The sequence below is a fragment of the Grampus griseus genome (genome assembly GCF_964374135.1).
Source record: "Grampus griseus genome assembly, chromosome: X".
Classification (NCBI taxonomy): domain Eukaryota; kingdom Metazoa; phylum Chordata; class Mammalia; order Artiodactyla; family Delphinidae; genus Grampus; species Grampus griseus.
In genome coordinates this window covers 127,487,884-127,497,098 of record NC_138999.1, presented here as the reverse complement: position 1 = coordinate 127,497,098, position 9,215 = coordinate 127,487,884, and the positions used below count along the sequence as shown (strand labels likewise).

General features: G+C 53.9%; 1 pseudogene across 1 annotated transcript; it reads left to right on the top strand.

The window, feature by feature from the left end:
* The first annotated feature begins 1,114 nt into the window (after window positions 1–1,114).
* Window positions 1,115–2,601, top strand: LOC309817658 (nondiscriminating glutamyl-tRNA synthetase EARS2, mitochondrial-like; annotated as a pseudogene). The gene has a single exon. The product of its transcript is annotated as a nondiscriminating glutamyl-tRNA synthetase EARS2, mitochondrial-like (transcript).
* Window positions 2,602–9,215: the final 6,614 nt, after the last annotated feature.

Here is a 9,215-nt window from a genome sequence, read left to right as displayed (position 1 = left end):
CTCATTTCAGTTCCTTAACAGTCCTATGAATTAGGTACTGTCATAATCTCATTGAACAGATGGGGGGGAACTGAGAGAAGACAAAAAATTTTCCCAAGGTCAGCCAACATGGTAGTGGCTAAGCGTTTCACCATTACACTATTTGGCCACTCCTAGTCTATAAAGTCTTCAGCCTGGCTGTCTCAACGTGAGGCGCTCCACCTCCTCGTCCCGAGCCCTGGCTTTCCCCCCAAGTCATCACTCCATCTGCAGTTGACTAGTGCCCCTCACCTCAGGCTACTTCTGGAGATTAAAGATTCGGGACATCAGGGCAAGCTTCATAGAGGTGAGCTGGTCTTTAAAGGCTGAGGAGGACTGAGCGTGTAAAGATGAAGTGAGGAACAGTGTCAAAGACATGGAGAAGAAACAGAGAGAAATACAGAGTACGGGTTCTCGATCTAGGACTGGTCTTGGTGGGACCCAGAGTTTTCATATCAGTTATTGTCATTACCAATATTACTTTTGCTCTTAGTGCTTTCATCAGAACAGTCATACATACCACCATTAATACTAGAGTCATTTGAAAATGCCTCATCTTTGTATTGTTCAGTCACTGCGAAGGTCACATTTCTTCCATGGTATCATTACAACCTACAATGACTAACGGAAATATCTGAGTGTATCTGTGTTGCAGACCTATGGAAATACAACTTGTTACGGCCTCCCTCCACCCATCGTGATTAGGTCTGGCCTCACAACCTCCCATACATTAGCAATATCATAAGAGAATACTTGAGGGCGTACCAATGTGTTCTCAGAAAATGTTTCTAGTTTCTTTGCTTGGGATCAAGAACCTTCAAGAGAATGACTGGGGATAGGGCTCGGGTGGTCAGAGGACAGGAACAACCAAGAACTACTGCCTTAAGGATCAGTACGATGGCATCAAAAGCACAAGCAACAAAAGAAAAAAGAAATAAGTTGGACTTTATCAAAATGACAACTTTTTGTGCATCAAAGGATACTACCAAGAAAGTGAAAAGACAGCCCTCAGACTGGGAAAAAAGAATTGCAAATCATATATCTGATAGGGGTCTAGTATCTAGAATATATAAACCACTCTCGGTCCCCGGAAGTGATGCCCCGAGAAGCCCACGTGTGCAATTCTATCCTGAAGAGGTTGCTGCATCCCCGGAGGCCCCCAGTGGCCTTGGGCCACCCCCTGGGACGGGGTGTGAGGCCAGCCTGGGCACTGATCCCAGGGCTGCTGTGCGAGTGCGGTTCGCCCCCAGCCCCACAAGCTTCTTGCACCAGGGCGGCCTCCACACTGCCTTGTACAACTACGTCTTTGCCAAGAAGCACCTGAGGCTGGAGGACACGGATCAGACCTGCCTTGTGCTTGGGGAAGCAGAGAATATTGAGGACATGCTGGAGTGGGCAGGCGTCCCCCCTGACAAGAGCCCCCGCCGGGGAGGTCCTGCAGGGCCCTACCTGGAATCTCAGCGACTTGCGCTCTACACGCATAGCTACCGAAGCTCTGCTGAAGAGGGAGGCCCTGAGGAACCATCAGACTCGCCAGTATGACAATCGGTGCCGGAGCCTGAGCCAGGCGCAGGTGGCCCAGAAGCTGGCCAAAGACCCCAAGCATGCCAGCCACTTCCGCCCGGAGGGGAGACACCAGCCTTCCAGGACTTGGTGTATGGCTGGCATCCGCACAAGGTGGCCAGCATGGAGGGGGACCCGGTCATCCTGAAGAGTGATGGCTTCCCCACGTACCACCTGGCCTGCGTGGTGATCGACCACCACACGGGCATCAGCCACTTGCTGCGGGGCTCCGAGTGGCTGGTCTCCACCTCTAAGCACCTGCTCCTCTACCAGGCCCTGGGCTGGCAGCCTCCGCGCTTTGCCCACCTGCCCCTGCTTCTCAACAGGGATGGCAGCACGCTGTCCAAGAGACAAGGGGACATTTGCTGCCGGCGGCTTCCTGCCGATGCCCTGCTTGACATCATCACCAACTGCGGCTCAGGGTTTGCAGAGAACCAGATGGGGAGGACCTTGCCAGAGCTGATCACACAGTTTAACCTGACCTGGATCACCTGCCACTCAGCCCTGCTGGACCCGGAAAAGCTCCCAGAATTCAACAGGCTGCACCTCCGCCAGCTGGTGAGCGATGAGACCCAGAGACGCCAGCTGGTGGGGAAGCTGCAGGCCCTCGCGGAAGAGGCTTTCGGGAGCCAGCTGCAAGACAGTCGTGTGCTGGACGCAGCCTACATGGAGAGGATCATCCTGCTGGGACAGGGGCACATTTGCCGCCTGCAGGATTCGGTCTCCCCAGCGCACTCCTACCTGTGGACTCGCCCTGCTGTGGGTCGAGCACAGCTGGGTGTCATCTCAGAGAGGGTGGACGTCATTGCCAAGCATGTGCCGGGGCCTTTAGAAGGATCCGGTGGGAACTTAACTCAGGACATGCTGAACGGAGAACTGAAGAAGCTGCCAGAAAGTCTGGAAGGCACCCAACACAGTAACGCGATGAAGCTCCAAAGGAAGTGCGGGAACGAATACAGAAGGTGCTTTCCAGGTGGAGAGAAGGTGTGCAGGACAGCGGAGGTGGCGTGGGAACCGTAGTTGCGGGACCTGCCCTCAGACAGGGGGAGCAGGGGGCCTGGATCCCGTCGGAAGCTCGCGGAAGGAACCAAGAGTGGGCGCAGAGCCTCCGGGTGCACAGGTGCATTTATGGTGCCACGCCAGGCATGTCCTAATCAGTTGGCCAGCGTCGGCCAGCCACCTCTCACCTCCCTGACTCTGGAAAGGAAGGCCTCATATGTGGTTCTGACACCACAGTACACAGCAGAGGTTAGGAGCTGGTTCACAGAACAGTCACAGCTCATGTTTTAGTCTGCTCGGGCTGCCACAACAAAATACCACAGACTGGTGGCTTAAACAGCAGGAAATGATTTTCTCAGAGTTCTGGAAGCTGGCAGTCCAAGACCAAGGTATCGGCAGATTTCGTTTCTCCTGAGGCCTCTCTCCTCGGCTTGCAGACAGCTGTCCTTTTGCTCTCTCCTCACATGGTATTCCCTCTGTACGTGCCCTCGGTATCTCTCTGTTTGTCCTCTTAAGTGGACACAGGTGATATTGGGGACATTTCTGCTTTCTGTTTGTCTGCTCACTAGTTGGCCACCACAACCAAGATGAAGAAAAGTTCGTCATTACTGGTTGTATGAATATCTCCAGATACTTACTCTCAGAGTCTGTTGGTATGGGAGTTTCTCATTCTTCAATTTATTACCCTCTTAGCAGCAGCTCTAGCTACAAGGGCCTTCATTATATCCTAATTGCCAGTGCCAATCCCCTTATTTTTTATGTTAAAAATCCATTTGTAAATACATTTCAGCAGCCCTACCATCTCAGCATCGTTGCTAATTTAATCTCCCTCCCCCTCTATTAGCGCCACAGGGGGCTGACCAGAGCAGGCGGCGCCCAGGCTAATCAGATCACTAGTTTGTCTGAACATTACGCTTAGCAGGAACTCGATGGGATGTAGTGGGTCAGACCGGGGGCAGATTAAATCTTCCACCAGCTAGCTCTCAGGACCAACCAGGGGAGGGACCTGGAAGCAGACAATGAAAACATGGACCTCAGCTTGGAGGGGCTGATGGGGAACGGTCTGGGAAACTGTCAGGCAAGGTTGCTGGAATTGAGGGCTCTGCGAGGGTGTGATTGGATGCGAAGGAGAATTTCCCGGCATACGAAGCAGTGCTTCTCATCTGACCTGTTCACTCACCACTTCTCAGAACACTTCACGCAGTGAGCTGTGGCAAAGAGTGTAGCGAACAGCAAATCGGGAGACTGGGGGCTTTACCTACTTGTTTCCTCACTCACTGGGTGTCTTGGTGAGCTCCCTCACCTCCCTGGGTATCACATTCCTCAACTGGGGGTAATGATCCCAACCCTACTGCCCCCTCAAAATTTTGATGAGGGCCAAATGAAATTTAAAATAAAGAAGTTTTAGTGAGCATGTATTATTTGTCAAGCACTGCTCGAAGGAGGTACTGTTCTTAGCCCTTTGCTAATTCATTTAATTTCCTCAACGGCCCTATGAGTAAGGTACCACCATAATTTTATGGAACAGATAGGGAAACTGAGACAGAGAGGACAAACCGTCAGCTGGAGGTTCTCTTTTTTTTTTTTTTTAATTTATTTATTTATTTTTGGCTGTGTTGGGTCTTCGTTTCTGTGCGAGGGCTTTCTCTAGTTGTGGCAAGCGGGGGGCCACTCTTCATCGCGGTGCACGGGCCTCTCACTATCGCGGCCTCTCTTGTTGCAGAGCGCAGGCTCCAGACGCGCAGGCTCAGTAGTTGTGGCTCACAGGCCCAGTTGCTCCACGGCATGTGGGATCCTCCCGGACCGGGGCTCGAACCCGTGTCCCCTGCATTGGCAGGCGGACTCTCAACCACTGCGCCACCAGGGAAGCCCAGCTGGAGGTTCCCTTCACCTCATCCTGAGCCCTGGCTCTCAGCAGGTAGGAGAGGGTAAGCATCCTTCCCATTCCACGATGCTCCTCTCAGGCCATTGTTCCGCCATCTGCGTGTAAATTCTCCTCCTCTTCAGCTACTCACGCCACCAGGTGCCTCTGCCGTCCTCCTCCCCTCCTGGTTGCTGTCATCTAACGGCCTCCTACGCATGTCACTGGAGACTCAGCCACAGGCTCATAGTCTTTCTTCTCCCCCAAAGCCAGACCATCAGCTTGGGTGACTTCAGTGTCCAGGAGGGCAACCCAGCCGTAAGTTTACCTACCAGTCACAGTTCAGTTAGGGAAGGAGAGTCATGATGGGCGTGAAGGGAGATTAGACCTCACAACATGCTGGGAGATGCTGGGCAGTGAAGTCTAGAAGGGAGAGTTGGAGGGTCAGAGCAAGGGTTCCTAAAGCGTTTCCCCAAAGCGCTGGTATGATGAACAAGTGAGAGCTTACAGGAAAATTGGAGAAGCTAAGTGTGTTTAGCTGCTTCGGTTAGCAAAGAAGGCGAGGCTGTGGGGAAGTCTATGGAAGCTGCTGCCTCTGTGTTCTATCACCAAGCATCTGATGGTGGGCCTGAGGCCCCGGGCCACTGCTGGGAAGAAGAGCTGGGTGTAGAACAGAGGAAAGCAAGGACAAACTGGAACATTCTACGCACCTCTGCCTCCATCTGTCACCATATATGGCCATGAAGACTTTCAGGAAGCAACGGGCTCTTCTTCACACATCAGCCTTCTCATCACCAGGGACCTTCCCCTCCTCCCGTCTTCAGCCACCCCTTCCATAGTCATAACCCAAATGTACTCATCCTCTGAAATTACTCATGTAGTCATCACGCAATATGGCCACAGCCCCTTCAGTTGTTCTCACTGAGGTCACTAACCACTCCCTTGTCATTCATTCAACAAACATTCATTGAGCTCCCCACTGTGTGTCAGCCACTGTGTTAGATGCTGGGACACAGTGGTGAACAAAGACAGATCAGAACATGCTCTCATGATCTTCCAGTCTGGTCGGGGTGATGGATTTTGATTCTACTATAGTCCCACAAATAAATAAAGAATTGTAATGGAGAAAAACACTCTGAAGGAGAGGTAAGGACATGGTGCAATGAAAGAGTAGCTGGGCGAATTTCTCTGAATCAGGGACGTCAGGGAAGGCTTCCCTCAGGAAGTGATGGTTGCACTGAGACGCTGTATTAGAAGTTAACTAGGGACTTTCCTGGCGGTCCAGTGGTTAGGACTCCGAGCTTCCACTGCAGGGGGCACAGGTTCAATCCCTAGTCGGGGAAGATCCCGCAAGCCACACAATGTAAAAAAAAAAAGGTTAACTAGGCAAGGATGAGAGAGAAAGATTTCCAACAAACAATGTCTACAAAAGCCTTGTAGCGAGAGAAACCAGGATTCCCTAGTGCCCCACTCACTCCTCAACTCACTCCAACCTGGTTTCCTTCTCTATCATGGCACCAATTTCTGTTAAGGTCACCAAGGTTCACTTTGTCACTAAAATAAGCTTTGTAGAGAAGGAATTATATTCCAGGAGAGGGTGGATGGCTAGGTTAGCATCCTCAAGGTAGACGCAGCAGCAGGACCTGGGTGGTGAATGGGATTGTTTGGAAGGTATTAGAAGACAGGGATTGAACTGATGCATAATGGGGACTCAGATGAACTGGGAAAGCAAAGAGCCAGGAGAGGCTGATGAACCGTGAGACGGGCAGAGAGAAGAGCATGGACAAAGAGAGTGTGGCCCACGTGAGGACCTGAGCGGCCGGAGTGTGGATGGGAGGCTGGGGAGAGAGGTAAGGGACAGGACCTGGGTCATGAGTGACTCTGTAGCTCGTGCTAAGGAGTTTGCACTATATCCTGATGGCCACGGAACCCATCGGGGCTGGGAAAGATCCTCAAGTCAGATTTGGACACAGTGAGCGGGTGCTGGCCGTGGGGATGTTCGTGTGCAGATGCCCACCTTACTATGGAGGAAAAGTCGGGAGTAGAGGCAGAGCCATTGGCTTTGTCTGCGCACAAGTGGTAATTCAAGTCCCGAGTGTGGATGAGCTTGATGGAGAGGGAGTGTGGACAGAGAAACGGCCAGGAGCCCAAAACAGAGCCCTGAGGGACAAAGAATTTTACACAGGAGACTTGGAGTGGACTGAGGTCAGAGGAAAGCCAGGAGAGGTGGTGTCCTGGAAGCCCGTGGAAGAGACCCTTTCAGAAGAGGAGCGATGGGCCAGAGCTGTCAAGAGGCCCCAGAAGATGAGAACCTCTTTGAATCTAAATCCCGGGCCCAATATCCAGTGCCCAGCCATGTCCCTGGCACAGCAGAGGCACTCAAGGTTTGTGGAAGGAAGGAGTTGATGCTTAAGTGTTTCGGTAACAAACTGCACAGGCAGCAGTCCTTCACATGTTTGTTTACTACAGGGCACCCCTAGGGCTGAATGATTCGAGTCACTGAAATCAGCACGCTGGTGCCAGTCTTATGGCCCACGCTTTCTATCTCCTTGCTAGCCAGCGGGAGCCATCTGCCTTCCAGAAGGAGCCGCTAGAACCAAGGCCCGGCCCTGGGGCCCTGAGATTGCTCCCATAGGCAGGAATCCTGGAGCTTCTCGGGATGTCTGATCGACCCCATGGGTGGGGTCAGAGTAGAGGATCCAAGAGCCTAGAGAGGAGCGAAACGGGGACCAAGACCCATGAAAGTCTCTGTCTGGGCGAGGGGTTCCCTGGAACTGGTTGGGGGCTTCCTTCGAGGAAGGCACTGCAAAGCCTGGGACTCCTGAGACGCAGGGCCCAGGAGGAGGGGTCTGGCTTGCTGGGGTTTAAGGGCAGTCCCCAAAGCTGGAACTGGAAGGGGAAAGTCGTTCTGTGACTCTGTGTAGGGAAGGATCACCAAGAGATGGTCAGGGAGGGACTGCGGGTACAAGCGGGTACACCCCCGACCCCAATCCCAGAGTCAAGGGCAGAGCAGCCTGCAGTGCGCAGACTGACCGTAGGGTGGCGGGCGCGTGCAGCGCAGCCCCGCGGCGGAGCCCGGGCGCTCCCGCCCAGCCCTCCCGCGCTTGGCCGCCGCGTTTGTATTCCGAATGCGAGCCGCCACCGCGTGAATTATTGAAGCCCTGACTCCGAGCTCATCTCGCCCTATGCGGAGCTGGCTCAGCGCAGCGGGAGAAGCCGGCCTCTGGCTAAGCCGCGGTCCCGCGGGTTCGAGCTGGAAGGCCTTGGAGGTCACCTGGACCCACCCTCTACTTCGGGGGAGGCATCCAGAGGGGACGGGGCCTTGCTCAAGCTCCACGGTGGTGCAGTCAGGACCGGAAACCCGGCCTTCCGAATACCGACCTGTCCGGGACCCTTTGCAAAATTCTGGATGTCCCTGGTCTGTGCAGTGGACGCAAGGTCCCCGTTGCAAAGTTCCCCGTCTAGCCCTTTCCCTGGTGTCTTGCTGCCACTCCCACCCGAAGTTCCCAAAGTACGCTGCTTCCTCCCCCTCCAAAAAGGCTCCTGCCCAGGTGCACCTACAGATCCCTTCCCTAAATTCCTCCAGGGCACAGCCAACAGACTGGGAGGGGAGGTGGGGTGCGTCTTCCCAGATTTCTGCTCAGGGCACACCGGCAAAGTACAGTGGAGTCATTTGATGGGGGGGGGAAGGAGAAGACTTTGTTCACCCTCTGTGTTCAGAAGGCTTCCAGAGACGGCCATCAGAAGCAAGCGGGTGCTGAGGGGGAAACTGAGGCAGCTCATCAATTAAAGAGCAGTCAGCCTTGCTTCCTACTTGCCTGCCAGGCCTGGAATCTGATACCAATACCCACACCACCATACCCCCTCCCCCCGCACCAGGTACCCAGGGCCTTGGACCCAGACCCCTGAAGGGGTTTCATATTTATCCTCTGAATTCGTAAGCAGCAGCTTCCCTTTAGGGTCTGCCTATCTAAGAAAAACCTGAAGGACTGGGTCTCTATGTGTCTCTGTCTCTTTCTTAGAGTGGAGCAGATATGGCAAGCTCCAGACGAGGTGGAAGCAAAATTGAACCCCAAACTGCCAAACAAGTGTCCACCTCCAGCCTTGAAAACCTACCTTGCTCAATTCCTGCCGTTATCCCAGCGAATGGGACCAGCCGCCATCGTCTCGCCCCCGAATGACTGCATCAGCCCGTTTGCAAACCTTGCCACCTTACAGTCTGCTTCCAGCACAGCAGCCAGAGAGACTGTATGAAAACACAAGCTAGGTCCCATCGCTCCTCTGCTCAAAACCCTGCACCAGCTCCCATCCCATGCAGAATGAGAGCCCAAGTCCTCACCATGGCCTACTAGGCCCTTTCCATCTTCTGGCCCCGACCACCACTCTCATCTCCTCGCCTTATACCCCTCCCCTTGCTCTCTGAATCAGCCACACAGGCCTCTTTGCTGTTCCACAAATATGCCAGGCGCATTCCTGCCCTGGGGTCTTTGCTCTAGCTGTCCCCTCTGCTGGAATGCACTTTCCCTGATATCAACTTCGTCCTTCCGGGTGTCACTTAATCAGTGAGGCCTTCCCTGACCACTCTGGTTTGTGTTTTTGTTTGTTTGGTTTTTTTCGCGGTACGCGGGCCTCTCACTGGTGTGACACGCAGGCTCAGCAGCCATGGCTCACACGCCCAGCCGCCCCACGGCATGTGGGATCTTCCCAGACCGGGGCACGAACCCGTGTCCCCTGCATCGGCAGGCGGACTCTCAACCGCTGCGCCACCAGGGAA